Here is a 19,225-nt window from a genome sequence, read left to right on the forward strand (position 1 = left end):
ATTAGTAGGTGGGTTCCCTTCACTTACATCCCTGTGCTTTTCAGTCTGGTGTTTTTGCACTGGTTTTTGGATCAAGTGTGTCTGTGCTCAAGATTTTTAAGACTAGGCTTTCCATTCCCTGCAGTTCTATACTTTTCCTGGATTTTCAAGGCCAGTTGTTTTTGGAGGCTCATCTCTCCTGTGCAAAATCTAGGAGTTGGGGTGCCTGAAGTGGAGCTTGAGTTCCTCACTCCTCAAGGCAAAGATCCATACTTTTGAGATCCCTCTCAATGTGGATCTCCACAGCTGGGGTGTGGTTTTTTTCCTTGGTGAGACCTTGTCTCCACCTCTCCTACCTGTCTTGATGCTGTCTTCTTACCTTTTGTTGTGGAGGCTCTGTTTTCAGGTTCCTTTTCAAGAGAGTTATCCCATATGTAGCTGTAGATTTGTTTTATCCTTCAGAGGAGGTGCATTCAGGATATTCCTATCCTGCCATCTTGAACCTTCCTCCCTCTCTTACCTTACATTTTTAATAGTAAATTCAATAACCTTTCTTTTTTATCTTTTTTTTAATTGAAGTATCATTTGTTTACAGTGTTGTGTTAGTTTCAGGTGTACCACAAATTGATTCAGTTACATATACATACATACATTATACACACACACACACACACACACTATATATATATATATATATATATATATATATATATATATGTATATATATATATATATTCTTTTTTGGCTTATTTTCCATTATAGATTATTACAAGATATTGAGTCTAGTTCCCTGTGCTGTATGGAATGTCCTGTTGTTTACCTACTTTATATGTAGTGGTGTGTATCCGTTAATCCCAAACTCCTAATTTATCCTACCCCCACCTCTATCAGCTTCGGTAACCATAAGCTTGTCTCCTATGTCTGTGAGTCTATTTCCGTTTTGTAAATAAGTTCATTTGTATCGTTTTTTTTAGATTCCACATATAAGTGATATCATATAGTATTTGTCTGACTTCACTTAATATGAAAATCTCTAGGTCTGTCCATGTTGCTACAAAAGGCATTATTTCATTCTTTTTTATGACTAATATTCCATTGTGTATATATACCACATCTTCTTTATCCATTCATCTGTTGATGGACATTTAGGTGGCTTCCATGTCTTGGCTATTGTAAATAGTGCTGTTAAGAACATTGGGGTGCATATATCTTTTCAAATTAGAGTTTTCTCTGGATATATGCTCAGAAGTGTGACCCCTGGACCATATCATAACACTATATTTAATTTCTTAAGGAATCTCCATGCTGTTCTCCACAGTGGCTGCACCAATTTACTTTCCCACCAACAAGTATAGGAGGGTTCCCTTTTTTTCCACACCCTCTCCAGCATTTATTATTTGTAGACTTTTTGATGATGGCCATTCTGACTGATGTGAGGTGATACCTCACTGTAGTTCTGACTTGCATTTCTCTAATAATTAGTGATATTGAGAATCTTTTCATATGCTTCTTGGCCATCTGTATGTCTTTGGAATAACTGTTCTATTAGGAGGTAAGAATTCATTTATTTCATTCAAAGAGCTAAATTATAACTGAACATGAGGACCTACAAAAACAGTATATGTATTTTGTAAAATATTTACCCAGCAATGAATCCCATAATTTTTACTATGTATAATCAGCAAATGCTGCTGGTGACTCTTCTGCTACAAACTGTCCACCTACAAAAAGTCCTTCACTTACTATGGTCTCCTGAGATTGGCACCCACTCAGGGTGCTGACGGTAATGATAATATTAAATCAAAACTGTTTTCAGTACTATCAAGAGTTAACAGAGCCAGGCAGAGATGGCAGCCACTTATGATTACAGCTTGGTTTTTGCATGGAGAAAGAAGATCAATGCATGAGGTGTAAGGAGATAAATAGCATTTGTAATGAGAACATCAGAAAATGGCCCGGTGCTGCTTATAGGATGAACTATCTAGGTTGAACAATAGAAAATTGCCATTTTGTAGTTGAAATACTGGCAATACATCAAAATAGGCTGTTGCTTGTGCTTTCTGGATTTGGAACGAGCAGGACTGTATTTTCTGAAATAGTCAAAAACTATTTCTAGGAAACCTGTAGGTGCCTAAACACATATGACCCGTGCCAATTGAGACTTGGATGTGCTCCTTTCATATCGTATCTCTCAAATATTTAATACCACCCTCACACTCACCCCTTACCCAGGGCTGCCATCCAGAGTTGTGCATTTGCACACTTCACAAAGGATAACAACCAAAGGGCTGGTAGGGGGCTGGTGACCAGTCTTATGGCCTAAGATGCCACTTAGCACCCCCCAGGAGGTCTCTTTTTCAAACTGACCTGCCCAACAGGTGTTCCTTTTTCTAATTTTCACAAAAGCTCCTTAGAGGTTATTGTAGATCATCTCTAAATTCTATGCAAGCCTGGAAATTGAAGCATAAGATGAACTGGGAAGTCAATGGTGAGGTAGGCCTTCATAGCATGTGCAGATGGCAACTCTTCTCTGTTAGATGGAACATTTGGTTTCCTTATAGCTCAAATCTTTCTATATCAAAAATCCCTCTGCTGAAATTGTTAAGAGATTTTCAGTTCTAGAGTCTGAGTGAAGAATATGGTTGGGGAAATAAAACCAAGAGTCAGATTATCTTCTTGGCAACCAAACAGAGATGACATATTCCAGTTACATTAGGACATTTGCGATCTATTGATTGAAGTTAATAAATCTGTGGGGTGTGTTTTGTTTGCTGATCATGCGAGAGGCTCTCATTTGACCATGTATTTTTCTTTAAAAAACAAAACAAAAAATTGTGTAGCACTAATTCTTCTCAACGATTCTCCTGCTAAAAACAATTTCCAACTGAGATACAGCACCAAACATCTCAAATGTATGATTCAAAGATTTTAAAAGCAATTCAACATAGTGACCTCTGACTTGATCTAAGTATTGTGTATTCACTGTGGGTGTCAGGTCTCAACTCATTGCAATTAATTTGATGTATTGATTTAATATCTCGGGCAAAGTTGTATTTACCTGGCAAGGGCACCGTGGAAGATCATTCTGGGAGAAAAGGAATGTTTGCGAATGAACATGAGATCCTTTGATGAAACAAAAGCCTAGAGTAAGTAGCCTTCACAGAATCAGACCCCAAACACCCATTATCTCAAGGCACAATCTCCCAAATTAGAACTAATAATGATTCAGCATTGTATTGTTGGTTACTTTCATTCTTTAAAATAATACCCTGGGGTAGAAAGGAAGCCAAGCAATAGATCTGCTCTTGTAGGCTGGTCCATTAAGAGAGGGTTATTTAAACTAGGGCCAAATTACAAAGAACCATTTCACAATAATATCTACGCTACCAGAAGTTCTGGAGAAAAGATGCCATCTTTCTTTTCTAATATATAAATTTATTATTACTTTTAAAATGATCTGTTCTGATCATACACATAATAAAGTACTAAATAAAATGTAATATGTAAAAAAGATAAGTTATATAAGGACAACCAGATCATTTTCTATCATCTTTCTTATTCATTCAAAAGAAGTTGTAGATCACCTACAACTTCCCAAGCATTATGTATAAGAGAAATATACTGAATAAAACACAATCCCTGCCCTCAAATTATGTATTATCTAATGGGGAACATGTATAAACAGAAAGAAAAATGCAATACATTTTGATCAGTGTCATCATAAAAGTACATGTGTATATTTTATATTGAAATATAATCAATTAAAAATAGGATCCCTCATTTTCAGTTAGTACAAGTTTTCCCTATGGTAGTAAATATATATTTTGAACATCATGTTACTGACTGCAAACTAGTTCATGCTTTGGATTTGCTTTAGTTTGTTAAACATTTTCTTACACTTGTGTGTTCAGATTATTTAAAAATTTTCATTCCTTAACTAACACAGTAATGGACATCTTTCACATGTGTCCTAAGGCAAATTTCTAGAAGTTAAAAGTTTGGGTTCAAAGATTAAGAACATTTCTAAAACTCCTGGCACATTATTGCAAAATTGCTTTCCAAAGAACAAAAGCACTGTGCCAAATTACATGTCCACAGGAGATGAGTCTTTTAAAAGATATAAACACAAGTACACCTTAGTACATATTCATATTGACCTTGATTTCATCAAAGCCTGAAATTTTTCTAAATGCAAACAATCTCTTTATTCTTAGGCATAAGTGAATAGATGTTTATATTACATAAAGACTCAGAGATGATCATTGGTTTTATCTGATTACATCTATTTCAAAATTAAAACATGTTTTAAAGCAAAAGAAGGTACAATTTTTGGTATCTGTAACCAATGACATATTATGCATTTTGCTGTCACCTTTTATAACAACCATCTAAAACCATGTAGCTGGGGGCTTCCCTGGTGGTGCAGTGGTTAAGAATCTGCCTGCCAATGCAGGGGACATGGGTTTGAGCCCTGGTCTGGGAAGATCCCACATGCCACGGAGCAACTGGGCCCGTGAGCCACAACTACCGAGCCTGTGTGTCTGGAGCCTGTGCTCCTCAGCAAGAGAGGCCGCGATAGTGAGAGGCCCACGCACCACAATGAAGAGTGGCCCCCACTCATCACAACTAGAGAAAGCCCTGGCACAGAAACGAAGACCCAACACAGCTAAGAATAAACAAACAAACAAACAAATAAATAAATTAAAACCATGTAGCTGATCCCTCTTCTCTCATTATCAAGTCTGGTATCTGTGTTACCTGGTTCTAAATAACGTGAAATAGTCCACTGTTTATTTAGACTTCATTAATCTTCTGTTTTTAGCCCTTGCAAATATAAAATTGTGATAATCACCAATCACAAGTGAACATTAGTCACATACATGGAAATCAAGAAAGTTCTCTCTCCGATTTCTATAAAAAACTGGGAATAAAATTCACTGAAACTCTCTAGTTATTAAAACACATTCTTTTGCATCAACATTTTCAACTATTTTTTATGTGTGTTAAATACGAATTAATGGCAATATTATTTACTTCAACTTCTTTCCTACTTTTGAACAACTAATAACAGACAGAAGTAACAGAATCAAACAAAGACCAACATTTAGAAAGAGAATCAATTGTCCCGCTAGATGAGGTAATTCTAGACTAATTTACAACTTGAAATGATAAGTGCCATGGAATTTCTTTTATAAGAAGGCACAAAATTTGGAGTTGAAAGATCTGGTTTGGCTTTTTCACTTACTAGCTGCATGACATACAGCAGTTACTTTACCTCTAAGCCTTAGTGCCCTTAACCATGAAATGGTGTAGGAGTAAAATCAGTTATTGCCCATAAAAGTGGATAACACACAGTAGGTATTTTGAATATCAGTCTTTTTCATTGGTAGGCTAATTCCTTTATCCTTTCTCATAGGCCTTACTAGTCAAAGCAGTAAGTGTGGGGCTTTATTTGTAACTTTCCAGCTAATGTTCTACTTTTTATCTATTTTGGAAAATAATGTGATGAATACAAATGAATACAAATAAGCTAAATATATTGGTGATGTAGAACATGAATAAACCTCCATTTTATTTGTCAATGGGGGCAAATTTTTTTCTAATGAGTCACAGAGCTAGCAACGGTGTGAGAAAAACATTTATCCTATTTTCCTAAATACAATATAGAATCTATTTTATGGTTTCTTCAAGCTGCTTTAAAAATTTCACATCTGTACCACTCTCCTATAAAGGGTCCCAGATGATTATTATTTTTATTTTAAAACTCTCACGTGGTGCAAAATAATCTAGAAATTCTAATCGTACTCCATATGAGCCTAACATGATCAAGTAGAAAAAGTATAGCCTAAAGGTTAAGAATGTAGATTTTAGAGTAGGGATCAGCAAACTTTTTCTGTAAAAGGCCTGAGTCTAAATATTTTGGGCTTGAGGGTCATCTAGTCTCACTAACACTCAACTCTGTCATAGCACAGAAGTCATAGAAAATATATAAACAAGTATTGTCATGAAATATTCTTTTCATTCTTCTGAACCGTTTAAAAATGTAACCACTATTCTCTAACTCACCTGTTGTTCAAAAACAGAAGGTGAGCCAGACAGGCCTGTGGGCCAGTTTCCAGACCCCTGCACCAGAGTCACACTGTTTGAGCTCAAATTCTGGCTTTTCCCTTTGTGGCCGTGTCATCCTGAGCAAATTAGTCTCCTCCCTCCACTGAGGGGTCTAAGTTGGAAGGATAACTGCATTCATGTGACTTTTAGGGGGTCTGAAAGAGGAATACATGAAAGTGCATAGCATTATGCATGGAGGGCTGCCCCACATGGCAGCTCCCCTCCCATTCAAGGACCTTATTTTCATAGGCATCATGTACCCTGGAAACACAAGATCCTTGAATCCTGACAGACTTGCACCCAAATCCTGATGGCTAACTGTTAACTGTGTTTCAGCTCACTAAGGTGTCACAAGGAGGCTGCAAGTTACCTGCACTTCAGGACTGATGTGAGAACCTGGTTCTCAGACTACATACTGAATGTTTTACTGAGTCTCTGGCATAAACAAGATGTTTAAAAAGTCTTGGTTACTGTTCTTTTATGCTAAACTCTTTTTCCTAATCTCCATAGGGTGTAGGTAGTTGATATACTTTCTATGTCTGTACCACTTATAACATGTGTCTGCCTCTGTGTGTATCTCCTGTCAAGCTCTGTACTGAGAACAAAGCACTCATATTCAAACACAACCCATGGTTATTGTTGGGAATTCTTGAGTTCTCATGTATACGTGGTTCCTAATCTGGACAACGGATCACTTCTAGGAGCCAAATCTCTCAACAAGGAAAAGTATCATGCATCACCATTTTACTGTCCATCCCCTCCACTTGGCTGTGATATCAGAAGAGAATAAAACACTGGCCCGTTTGGGGGTACAGATCACTAATACTACAGAGAATAGATGCTTTGCCTGCGTTGGGAAGAAATGAGTAAAAGGAAGACTCAAGGACAAGAGAGGCTAAGAAAGAGGGAGGGAGATGTTCTGCCTGGTTTTTGAGATTAGTAGGAAAACCAGATTGAGGCACCCAAAGAGTGACGTTGGCTCCAAAGGGGGATGATGATACTTCCCACGTTATGCCTGAAAGTAAGCAACAAACTCCAGCTGGTGATTTGAAGGAGTCACTGGATCTAATCCGGGCAAAAGGAGTCCAGTGAAGAATCCAGGGGAAGACTTGGAAGCACGGCAGTGAAAACAGACCCGAAGTCTTGTGGTCTAGTGGAAGTTGAGGGGTGAGAAAATGGGACACTGTGGATGTTCAGACTGTACATAAACTTGCAGATCGCATGCGTGCTGGTGGTGTTTCCTGTTATTGAAAATCTTTAGGGAACATTTTAAGATGAGTACTGCATTTGCAGAGCACTGCAAAACTGCAGGGGGCGCTATTCAGACCCCTGTCTTGTAGTCTCACGTGAATGGCACCTGCTAGAGCTTTGCTGAGCACAGCTTGGAAGGCCTGAGCATTAGCAAGTTAACAGCTGCCTTTCCTGCAGAGTGAACTGTCGTGTGTGTGTGTGTGTGTGTGTGTGTGTGTGTGTGTGTGTGATGTTGGAGCAGAAACCTTAATGCTAAATAAAGCATGATGCCTCCCAAACGTAACTCAGTTTCTTGGTGCCAAGGCCTTATCAAGACAAGGATTATACAAACTATATCTTCTTGTGAGGGTCTTGGTCTCCACAAAATACAAAGCACGCCCTGTAACAGTTGAGGCAAAAAGTCTCTGGGTATTCCAACTACTACTGATCAAAACACACACACACACACTTACACACACACACAAATATATAATTATACCAAATATATGCAGACATTTTATGAAATAAATACAGTAGGTGCTGCCTTTCCCAAAGCCATCCAGCCAACACTGCTGATTGTTGAAGCACTGCTCAGTACAATCCATATGCCCAATATGAAGGCTGTAAGAATTTTTCAAGTTATGCCTTTACAAGGTAGTACTTAGTATTTACACTATTGGAATATCTGAAACTGGAGGAAGCTTTATATGGTCAAGAAGAATTTCAAATCAAAAGCGTCATTTCAAAGTATATATTTGCCATTCCTGACAATGTGGTTTACTCAAAGTATCACTTTTCATAGGCACTGAATTCATAATAAACACCTGTGAATATACAAACAATACACCTCATTTTAAATCACTGGTGTGTACATACACCCAACCTACGACAAGAGCACAAATATTTTATGGGAGAAAATAACATAAGTATCTTCAACGTAGACATACAATTTTGTGCTAACTTTAGTTCCATGTCATGGACATAAATATTGTCTGAATCTGTCACCTATCAATGTGGGAGCCCAAGAAACAAAAGGACTTCCAGACTAGATGGGAATGCCTATTCTAGAGGATAATGATTACACGGAACTTTCAAGTCCACATCAGTAAAACACACCACCTTCCAAAAGCCACGCAGCAAGCCAATGATTTTGGAGGCAGAATCTTACACATGAAGGGCAAGTTATTACATATAGTGAATATACACACCACATTCAGGAATCAGGAAGAAAGCTATCATTCTTAGAAACCCTTAGGAGGAAAACAGATGTCAAAAACAATGACAGCTAGGCCAATCTACTACATGTTCAAGAAGCAGTACCTATGAAGACTTTGCCCTTGAATAGCCTACTATAGCATGATGGGATAAAAAGATGTCTAGGCTGGGAGCCAGCAGACAAGTCTATGGCCCCACTATGCTACTGATATACTATGGGACCTCTGGTAAGTCACTTAACCTCTCTGTGCCTCAGTTTCCTTATCTGTAAAACAATGGATTGGATTTTTATGGGCCCCTACTCTAACATTCTGTAACTCTTTTATCTCCTCAAATCTTCTTTCACATTAACATTTGATTTCAAGAGCTAAGAATAAAGTCCAAACACTTACGTTAGCACTAAATTCTCCATATTCTGACTACAGCCTTTGTCTTCATCCTTATCTTGGTCTGTTCCTGAAACCACATCAATATCCCATTCGGATCCTCTTTTTCTCTCACTCTTCTGTTTTTCTTCTGTTGACTTCAGCTGAACTGTCTTTTACTCCATTCTATCATTTTCCAAAGCCACCTCTAGGTTACAGTTCTATATATCTGTCATCACTATAAGCTATAAGCCCCTCGAGGTCAGAGGCTGGGCCTTATGCAGGGTTTGTGCAGTAACCAGCAACACTTTGCCCAAAATATATCCTTGAGAGTGAGTGGTGATTCTGGTCTTGGTAAAATGACAAAAGGTCTGGTTTTACTTTAATCAATGATATATTTTGTTAAAAATCAAAACCAAGTGAGCCTTAAGAAAACTCAGTTCCTCTCACCATTGTTGGAATGAATGCCTTTGAAAAGGAGTGAGAATTAAATGACATTTCAGATCATTATAAATGGTTTCTTTATCTTTAAACACAGACTAGCCAGGATTCACAATTTTCAAAGCAAGAAAGGTTCAGGTAAACAAAATAAATGTTACCAGACTAATTATCCACAGACTGCAAGGCAACTTTTAATGAATTACGTTGTCAAGTGATTAAAACACCTAATGGCTGGAATAAGGTTAAATAGTTTCTAAGGTGGAACATATAATGTACTCACCATTGAAATGTGTCAGAATTTGCCTTTATTCAATGTCGAAGAAAAATTGGTCTCCTGTTTGAGTTAGACTACTCTATTTCCCATGTAAAAAAGCTTTACTTTGAAATTACCAAGAGAATAACCACTCCATGCCTATTAGTCTTAACAGAAATCTTGGCTCTGTCTTTTAAGACTGTTACACATTCTCCTACAGAGAAGCACATATCAATAGAAGATGTATCACTGTAGGTCTTCCTTTTCTTTTACAGGTTAGACAATAATTTTTTGAGAGCCTCCCCTCCCCACCCTCAAGTCTCTAGGTGACTTTTTCTGCTTGCAGATCTTGTGTGCCGGCCCCAGGATGGTGGCTGGGGACAGGGGCATAGCATACTGCTCCATGAGACCCATAAGGTAGCTGTAACTGTCCTCCTTGGGCTGTGTAAACACAGCCAGCAGATTCATCTCCTCGTCTGGCGCCTTCACCCGGGCCACCTTCTCGGCCTCCACAGTTCCCCTGCAGGATCTGGCACTGTTCCGGAGAGGCCCGTTGCAGACACTGAACCACCAGCCAGCTGCACTTGTTGTCCTGGATGTCAGTGCCGATCTTGCCCATCACACTGGGGTCCCCAAAGAGATCAAGGTTATCATCCTAAATCTGAAAGAACTCTCCCATCTCCAGCAGGATCTTCTTGGCATTGGTATGCTCCCTTCTTCCCGTCAATGCCCACCACATACATGGCAGCAGCTATAGGAAGATAGAAGGAGTAGAAAGCTGTCTTGTATTTGACAATAGATCTGTACCTCTTTTCAGTGAATCTGCCAAGATCCACACTGTCCTAGGGGACTGTGATGAGGTCCAGGGTCTGTCTGACCTCAGTCTGATAAGGACTCTGTAGGAAGAGCTCGGTCAGGTTCAGGTAATAGGGCTGCTCCCAGCAGCAGCGCTTCGGCAGGTGGTAGATACATGCTTCCAGGAGGAAAGCATCATGAATGGCAGCCAAACCTATGCCTGGCTTCTGATACCAGCAGATCTGCCCCCGTCGGGTGAAGAATGCATCCATGAGGTCGTCTGACACCAGGAAGAAGGCTTGGAGCAGTTCCACCCACCAGCTCTCAGTCATGGCCCACCGGAGACCATCAGCATCTTGCTTCCTGGGCTCCGACAGCTCCCAGAATGCTACCAGCACCGTCAAACCCCGATGGTACCTGCCTCGGATGGCATAGTACTCCAGGACCTCCTTGAGTCGGGCAATAGCATCTCCTGTCTCTGGGTGCCCAGTGTCCTCCTCAGTCAGCACCTTGACAATCTGGGATAAGTGCTGGATGAAATCCTGCCTTTCTGCATAAATGCCCAATTTCTGGTCTCCATCTATTCGGAGGGAGGACTAAAATACTCTGTTCCTGGATGCCGGTTGCTGATTGTCACTGTAGGTCTAAATCTGCCTTTGTTACGCCCTCTGTGCATCACCAACTATGATTTCTGTGATTTCAGAGAACTTCCTTTACACTTCCCCATCCCTAACTCTGCATACCTTTTTAGCTCAGAAAGATATTAAAGATTAAAATATTTGATATGAAACTAGAAAGTGATACAGCAGTACAACCTTTAAAAAGGCAGACATTTTTTTTAAATTTCCCAAACAAATAGAAGAAAATGGCAAGTAAATTGTGAGCCTTCGAGGAATTGGGCTAGAAGTTTGAGGTTTCACAGTCCTAAATGGTCAAGTAAGAGTAGGAGGCACAGATGATCCGTTATAAAGTGGTTCACCATAGCAATGTGAGTTAGTACTGAATGGCTGACACAAACATTTGCTCTTAGCAGTCAACTTTGAGATCTCAAATGAAAAGTAATACAATGGCATCCAATCCCAAAGAAGCACATTTAACTTACAAAATATACAAACTCAGCATGAATGTAGAGAAAGTAAACAAGTAAGAAAACAATTTAAAAGACAGGGAAAAGGTAACTTGACTATTCAGTTGGAATGGTGTCAAGATAAGCTTTTGGAAGGGCTGGGGGGAGGGACAGATTGGGAGTTTGGCATTGACATGTACACACTGCTATATTTAAAATGGATAACTGACAAGGACCTACTATATAGCACAGGGAACTCTGCTGAATATTCTGTAATAACCTAAACGGGAAAAGAACTTGAAAAAGAATAGATACATGTATATGTAAAAAGTAAGATAAGCTTTTAAAAAGAATATATTGTGGCCCCAAACATAAGGCAAGTATTTCATCCGAGGCTCAATTCAAGAGTCAGTTACCTGTTCAATGCCGGGGAAAATCTGACTGTGTTAGTAAAAAAAACAGTGTGCAGTAGACCTACTTCATAGGGGACAGTGGTAGGTAGTTTTGACCACATGCAAATTTAACCTTAGCACAGAATTGCTGAATAATGGATGATGGTTTTTAATGTCCTATGTTTGGAATATCCCCTTCGTTAACTCTCACTAGAGTGTCAAGCAATTATTCCGTGGAATCTTGAGGGCTCCAGGGGTGTCTTCATCTCCCCCAACATCTATGAAACACAGAGTGCTAATAACTCTTCTTCTCCCTTATGGATCTGACCCATTTAAGATGCAGATAGAGATAAAGACCGTGGAATATTTGTGCCAGAACTGGAAACAGAATTGGAGATGTGGCCCCAAACCTTTGTATCATAAAATGAGGAAACTGAGACCCAAAGAAGTTCAGGGATTTGGTCCAGGTCAAAACTTGCATGGGGAGTCACTTGGGAAACCTCAAGACAGCAAATACAGGTCTTTTTTCATTTCCTAGATGGGCTTCATCCTAAAACGTGAGCTGGAACAAATTGGATGCTAGTCATCTCACTGCAGATTTATCTGTGGTCAAAGCAGAAGTTTCAAAGGTTTCAAAGGCTCTACAACTATCTTATACCTGAGCTGGAAAGTTCTTCTGATCCACTTACTGTTATCAAAGTTTAGTATATCTATTTTTCTTGGAATGCAGTTTATTTAAAGGGAGAGCTGGTATTATTTTTCACATCATAGGCGTTTTTACAAGGCATTATGGATGTTCTCTGAAACCTTTACTGCAGTTATGTTGATGATTGGAAATGCCAAAAAAATTACCCTCCATACACAAACACACATGCACTAATTCTAATTAGTCAATTATAGTTCAAGTGGAAGTGATGAAACATTTCATCATCTTTTTTTCCCAGGAAACTAGAATATATTTTGGCTATATAAAACACTTTTTAAATTTAATTTCTCATGTAGAAATGTAATTTTCTATGTAGATGAACATAGCCCCATTTGGAAGGCAGATAGATAAGAACTCTGAGGAATTCATTGAAGCATTGAGGTTATGAAGATCTACTCACGTTGCTTGGATACATGTCCTATAATAATGGGATGCTAGTGTTATTTTTTCCTATAATACTTAGAACCTAGGTAAGTACTAATTATTTAATATCTACATATTTTTTAGAAGTTGCAGTCCATGTAGACATTACTAATATTAGCTGAAAAATGAGATTAAACTTTATTTGAGAATTTTATGCATTAGACCCCAGAAGACTTGTCAAAATGTAGCAAAGATAATTGAGAAGACAGAGGCAGGGATGATTCAGGTTTTGGAAGTCCTAAAGCTTTTTAAAACCAAGAGGAATTTTGTAAGAAAAAATATAAATACATTAGGACTAAAGATGAAGATTCATTTAGGCTGAGAATAATCACAAAAATGACAAACTGTAAAAAGTTGACAAACACAAACGTCATAAAATCCAGAATAACAACAATGGCTGACATACACTTTGTGATACTTTACACGGACACTTGGCTGCCTCAGTCTGTTTCAGTGCTCCTTTCTCCTCCCCAGAGAGAGAAACTAGAGAAAGCCCGTGTGCAGCAGCGAAGACCCAACACAGCCAAAAATAAATAAATAAAATAAATAAATTTATTTTTTAAAAAAGCACTACTTCCTTTCAGATGGATTCATGGGGGCAGCACCAACAGGACAGAGGTGCAGAGGAGACATTGTGCAGGAAACAAATGACAGGGTTTATCACCTGTGGACTGAGGGGTCTGGTGTGTGGCCTCGGTCCATGTCAACTTCTTGATACCCCTGCTGTTTTATGGTCAGTCGTGGATAATGTTGCCAGCCAGGAATGAGTGTGGCTGAAAAAAATCAATGGCCTCTGTGTAGCCAGGTGTTCCCTTTGAAGTGTTATCCATTTTGGATACCTTGTTGAGACAGTTCACCTCTTGGGCCTCGTGATGTCTGAAACACCCTTCCATGCTTTCTTACAAACCACCAATCTTCCTCCTGGCTAAAGCACTGCTTAATGTGGTATGTCAGCCTTTACTTTTGAAGGCCATTCATGAGTTCCAGGAAGAAACTAAACCAAAATGGTCCAGGCATGGTCCCTGCCCACCGTGCCAAGCCAGGAAGCTGGGTGGTGATGCAGCTTGGAGGCTGGACTTCAGCTGGGGCTTAAGAAAAAGCTCTCGTGCATCCTGTATGTGCCAGCATCTATGCTGGCACCACAATGAAAACCAGCAATGTGTAAGACACCCTTGCCCTCATTAAACTCCACATTCTATGAGGACAGAGGCTCATAAAAATATACAATATTTATGAGGGCAAAGTATGAGAACAAATAGAAAATTTTAATATAAAATGATGGATTTTAAGACCAAGAAATGCATGGGGAGTTGCCTAGCTCCGTGGTCCTGCTGGGAATCGCTCCTGACACAGGCTACCAGAGGCCCATGAGAGAGAGGCCTTGATTATTAAGAAAACTGGATGTGACATCTGTGGGCCTTTGAAACCTCATCCACTCTAGTGAAGCCAGAGAAGGGTCTCCCAGAGCACTTTGTGGTCACTTTTGGAGCTTTCTACCTTTTTATGCTAGGAGGAAAATCACAGCAAGTCAGGATGCCTGAGTTCTCAGGCTGACCATCGGTTTCTTCCATGAGCGTCGATGATGGCTCCTCCAATAACTAAATGACAGTGGAAATAAGTCAAATGAGGCCTCTCAGTGTCTCAGCAGAAGGGATCCGGTTTCATCTTGTATGTGGAAAATGCTCTGAACTCCAGGAAGGGAGGGACGGCAAGTTCCCTCCACCCGCGCCCTGCCGCCCCCAGGAATTGCAATCATCATAAACGTTACATCTGGCTAAAGGTCCCAGGTGTAGGGCACTACAGGAAAACTATGTCGTGGTGTTCAAGAAAATAGTTTAAGATATGTTATGCCCTCCTCCCACCTGCCTTACTCCAATGTATGAAAGGCATGCACCTCTATGACTAAAGCAACTGATAAAGAAAAATGAGAACGCTATACCCATTTTTTCCAGCTGCTGTTATGCTCCAAGTACTGCTGTTCTAGGTGTATAGAATAAATCAGAGAAGGAAACAGACCAAGAACCCCTCGTTGGGCTTACATTCCAGTGTCAGCGTTGGGGGAAGACAAACGACAAAACTAGTAAATAAGCAAATTACCAAGTATGTTAGAAGGTGGTGAGTACTGCAGAAAAACAATAAATCAGGGAGATTGGGGGGCAGGGTGGGAAAGAGGGGAGATGATGTGATTTTAAGGGGTATGATCAGGGGAGGGAGGCATTACTGAGAAAAGTATATTTGAAGACAGACTTGAGAAGGGGGCAGCTCATGAGCCCTGTGGACAGTTGGGGTGCAAGGATGTTCCAGGCAGAGGGAATAGACAATGCAAAGGCCTTAGGGCAGAGACACACCCAAGTATTCACAGGACAGCAACAAGGGCAGCGTGATGTCTCACAGGGGGCAAGGGAGAGCACAGTAGTGCTGTGACTTGAATTGTGTCTCACCAAAATGCATACGCTGAAGTCCTAACTCCCAGTACTTCACAGTGTGGCCTTTCTGGGAACCAGAGCCACTGCGGATGTAACTAATTAAGATGAGGTCATACTGGAGTATGATGGGCCCCTCGTCCACTAGGACTGGTGTTCTTATAAAAAAGGAGAAATTTGGACACACAGACAGACATGCATAGTGAGGCTGCCAGGTGAAGACTGGCGTGATGCTGGCACATGTCAAGGTCCCAACAGAGTCTAGGAGACAGGACTGGAATAGATCCTTCCCTGATGACTTCAAAGGGAACACAGTCCTGCTGACACCTTGATCTCAGACTTCTAGTCTCCAAAACTGTGACACAATACATGCCTGTGGTTTAAGCCACTCAGCTTGTGGTACTGGGTTCTGGAAGCTCTAGCAAAGTAATAGGCAATTAGGCCAAAACGAGAGTAAAGGGGCAGATGATAAAAGGTCTTAATGCAAGGACATTGGAGGTGAGGTCATTATAGCATCCTGAGCAGAGGAGTGAAATGATCTGCCCAAAGGCTGAGTTCCAGAGCACTGCAGTTTTATGAAGTCTCAGAAAAGAGGAGCTGAGAAGGAGCCACCAGTGACAGGAGAATGTGCAGCGGGGAAAGCCCATGGTACTTTTCTATCTAAAAACATAGTCAGATGGTATGGCACAAGCAGCTCAATGTGGGTGGATCGGGGACAGTCACTGAAGAAGGAGGACAAAAAAGTCCATCAACTTCCTCCAAGGCATATGCGAGCCAGTGAAGCCTAAAAAAATCTTTTAAGTCCATGGGCTTCCCCATGGTTAGTGGAATTTGACTTTTTTTTTCTTCTAAATTTGACATTTATTTATCAGAAGAAAAAAAAAGAAGATAAATGGTAAAATCCTGGTTTCGGTGTGTAGGTCTTCTATTTGTGCTGAGTAAAACTATTATGAATCACTCAACAGGGCTCTTGAAGGTGAATCAGAAATGCCAAGGGTCTCAGAATCTAGTTTAGAGATTCATTCAGAAAACAGCTAATTCACTCAACTCCAGTGACTCCTAATACACATGGCACAGATTCTTAAAAGGGAGTCCTTAACCTCACTTTGCAGCAACTCTGCTTCCCTAACTCCCCATCTGTACAGCCTCATGCAAAGGGGAGATTCTTGGTTAAAGCCACAGCCCTAAGCTGAATACATAAGGTGACTGAATGTCAACCCAGAAATCCCATCCTGACAGACACACAGAACAACTTAAATACTCCCAGCTCCTGTCATTCAAAAGTCTCCATAGCCCTAATAAACCAGACTGGCCCAGCCTGTTCCCTGCAAGCCCTGACACTGAAGCCAGTCAGCCTGGATTAGAATCCTAGCTGGGCAGCTCACTACCTAAGGATCTCGAACTTGCTTGAACTTGAATGGCCTTGGGCTTCGACGTACGTAACCGTAAAACAGGGATGATAACAGAACCGACTTCAGAGTATTGTAATAAAGATTCACCGAGTTAATATTTGTACTGAACCTAGAACATGCCTGGCACTCAGTAAAAATTATATAGGAATCTGTTAAACCCATAAACAAACAAGTATGTATTTTTCCCGGAAGAAGATTTTGATGAACAAACCAAAAAATAAAAAGGGCTAGAAAAGAAAAGTCTTCATACAGTAAAGAGAAACTTTTCAAGGTTTTAAAATATTTGCCTCCAGAAAACAATGTGTACATCAATCACAACGACTCCTGGTTATGCAGGTGCGCTCACCTGCTCACAAAATCCTCACCTACTTTAAAAGTTTGGACTTGACAGATTTTTATAAACTGTAGAAACGGAAGGTGATATTTCTCAAGCCACATTAGCTAAATAAACTGAAATAGAACACTTTTCAACAAAAGCAGATGATTTCCCCCAACATGAATTAGCAGTGATGATAAGTGTACACAAGCCAAATGATTTGCCTTTTCAGGCGACGGAAGGTGCTGGGACCACAGGAATCTGTCATCCTGTCCTCACGGCAACCTCAGGAGGCGTGGCCTGCTGTCACTCTCTATTTAAACCTGAAGATATGACCTCAGAGACGTTAAGTGTCTTCTCTACCCTCACACAGCTATGCGTGGTGGAAAAGCAGAGCTGGAGCTCTTTACCACACTGCCTTGCTCACCCCAAAGCCTTCCTTCAGCCTCTGCTCAACCTGCCCTGTAACTCTGGTTCCTCCTCCCTTCCCGGGCTCCCCACACTTGGCCTGCTGCCCGCTACTGCCACCCCCGGGGCCCAGCGGAAAAATCAATCCTGCTGAGATAACGGTTTCCTTGAGAACAGCACTCTGACTGCTGGGGAAACTGCAGAGAACACAAAAGGGGTTCCTGTTGTATCTGGGGCTTTGTACTTCCTGGACGGAGAAGCATTTCTGTTCCACTGGGGGAAAAGAGGTTCTACAAAAGGGCACGTCCATGAAGGTGGCAGGTAAACTAACACACTTTACTGGTCTGGGGAATTATGATGATTGTTAAAAATTTTGAGGCTGTCAGTGACAATTACTCATCTTCCTGAAGTTAAAAACCTCCTGTGGTGAGAGGGGTGGAGATCATGGATCTGCAAATTCATCAAGACTGCTGGTAAATATTGACCATCATTGGGAATTTCTATTACGAATATCTGCCCTTTCAACTCAATGCAGCACCACTTGAATTTCATCCAAAGTTACCTGCATAAAGTAAACAAGCTTCATCACCCATGTAGACAGAGGCCAGCCCACCTCAGCTGGTGCTACAACTTCTTTCTATTTTTTTCTCCCTCATTCCCTGCCTACAATGGAGAAAACTGGCTCAAAGAGCCAGCCAGCTAAAGGAAGGGGCAAATTTTGATGGGAAAGTGATAATTCAAGCTGTTCTGTGAACGATGGGTAGATCCAGCAGGTTCATTCAACATGGACAAATTTTATTAGCAAAACTGTGCATTCAAATTACCAGAGGAACTAGGTTTCTGAACCCAAAAATGGTTCATTCCAAGCATGCCCATTATTCTAAATTTCTATTATTTTCTCAATTCCCAGTTGGATTCTGCTGCCTTCAAAGGCAGCATTGCTATTTGCAGTTGCTGACACTCACTAGCGATGACTCATAATTTCATCTAACGGTGGGACAACTAAAAATGTGACTGAATTAGCGACAGCTATACTCCATCCAGCCACAAAGGAAAGGCGGCAAAGCTGGCGTGGAACCACCTTCTGAAGGGGGGCACACAGCCTCTCTGAAGAAAGGAGAGCTACCAATAAGAACGCCCATCCCTTATTTATTAGTTTGTTTTTTGAGGCAGGGAGAGAAGAAGTTGTGTAACTGTCAAGTAATTGCTACCAAATGGAAAAACAGGAGTCACTTGGGGTCAACCAGGGAGCATTGACTAGGCTGCGAAACCCCCGATGGGATCTGTATATGGTAGTCAAACGACAAACCACAAAACCAAAATACATGGTGAGATCACGGAAAAGAGACAATTAAATCCAAGACGTGTTGAATTGTCTGCTGAATCTTTCACTCTGCGTTAGAGCACCTGAAAACGAAATGGGCTGAAACAAGCTGCTTTCACACCGTGTTGGCCTAATTACCTTTCCAGATTGACACATACAACCTTACCTGGAAATCTAGGTCCTCCTAGTTCTCCTGGGTCCCTATAGCCTTCCAACTGCCTTCCGCTAGCATCCCACTTCATGCCAGTGTGCCCTGCCAGGAGTTATAAATAAACCTGCTGCTATGGCCCCCAGTAATAACCATGATTTCCCTAAAAGGCATGCAAGTGTCAAGTTGTCAACTTAGTGTCTGAACCTCAGTGAATGCCA

General features: G+C 40.6%; 1 protein-coding gene and 1 pseudogene across 2 annotated transcripts in view; both read right to left on the reverse strand.

Moving 5' to 3' along the window:
- Positions 1–19,225, reverse strand: part of KCNH8 (potassium voltage-gated channel subfamily H member 8) — a gene marked incomplete at both ends in the record, with an annotated part of 340,973 nt that overhangs the window by 249,922 nt on the left and 71,826 nt on the right. The gene's annotated exons all lie outside the window — the stretch shown is intronic.
- Positions 9,868–19,098, reverse strand: LOC307053147 (farnesyl pyrophosphate synthase-like; annotated as a pseudogene). The gene is made up of 4 exons: positions 19,023–19,098; positions 18,498–18,654; positions 17,552–17,729; positions 9,868–10,982 (listed from the first exon to the last, which is right to left on the reverse strand). The product of its transcript is annotated as a farnesyl pyrophosphate synthase-like (transcript).

This window comes from Hyperoodon ampullatus, assembly GCF_949752795.1.
Source record: "Hyperoodon ampullatus genome assembly, chromosome: 5".
Lineage (NCBI taxonomy): Eukaryota > Metazoa > Chordata > Mammalia > Artiodactyla > Ziphiidae > Hyperoodon > Hyperoodon ampullatus.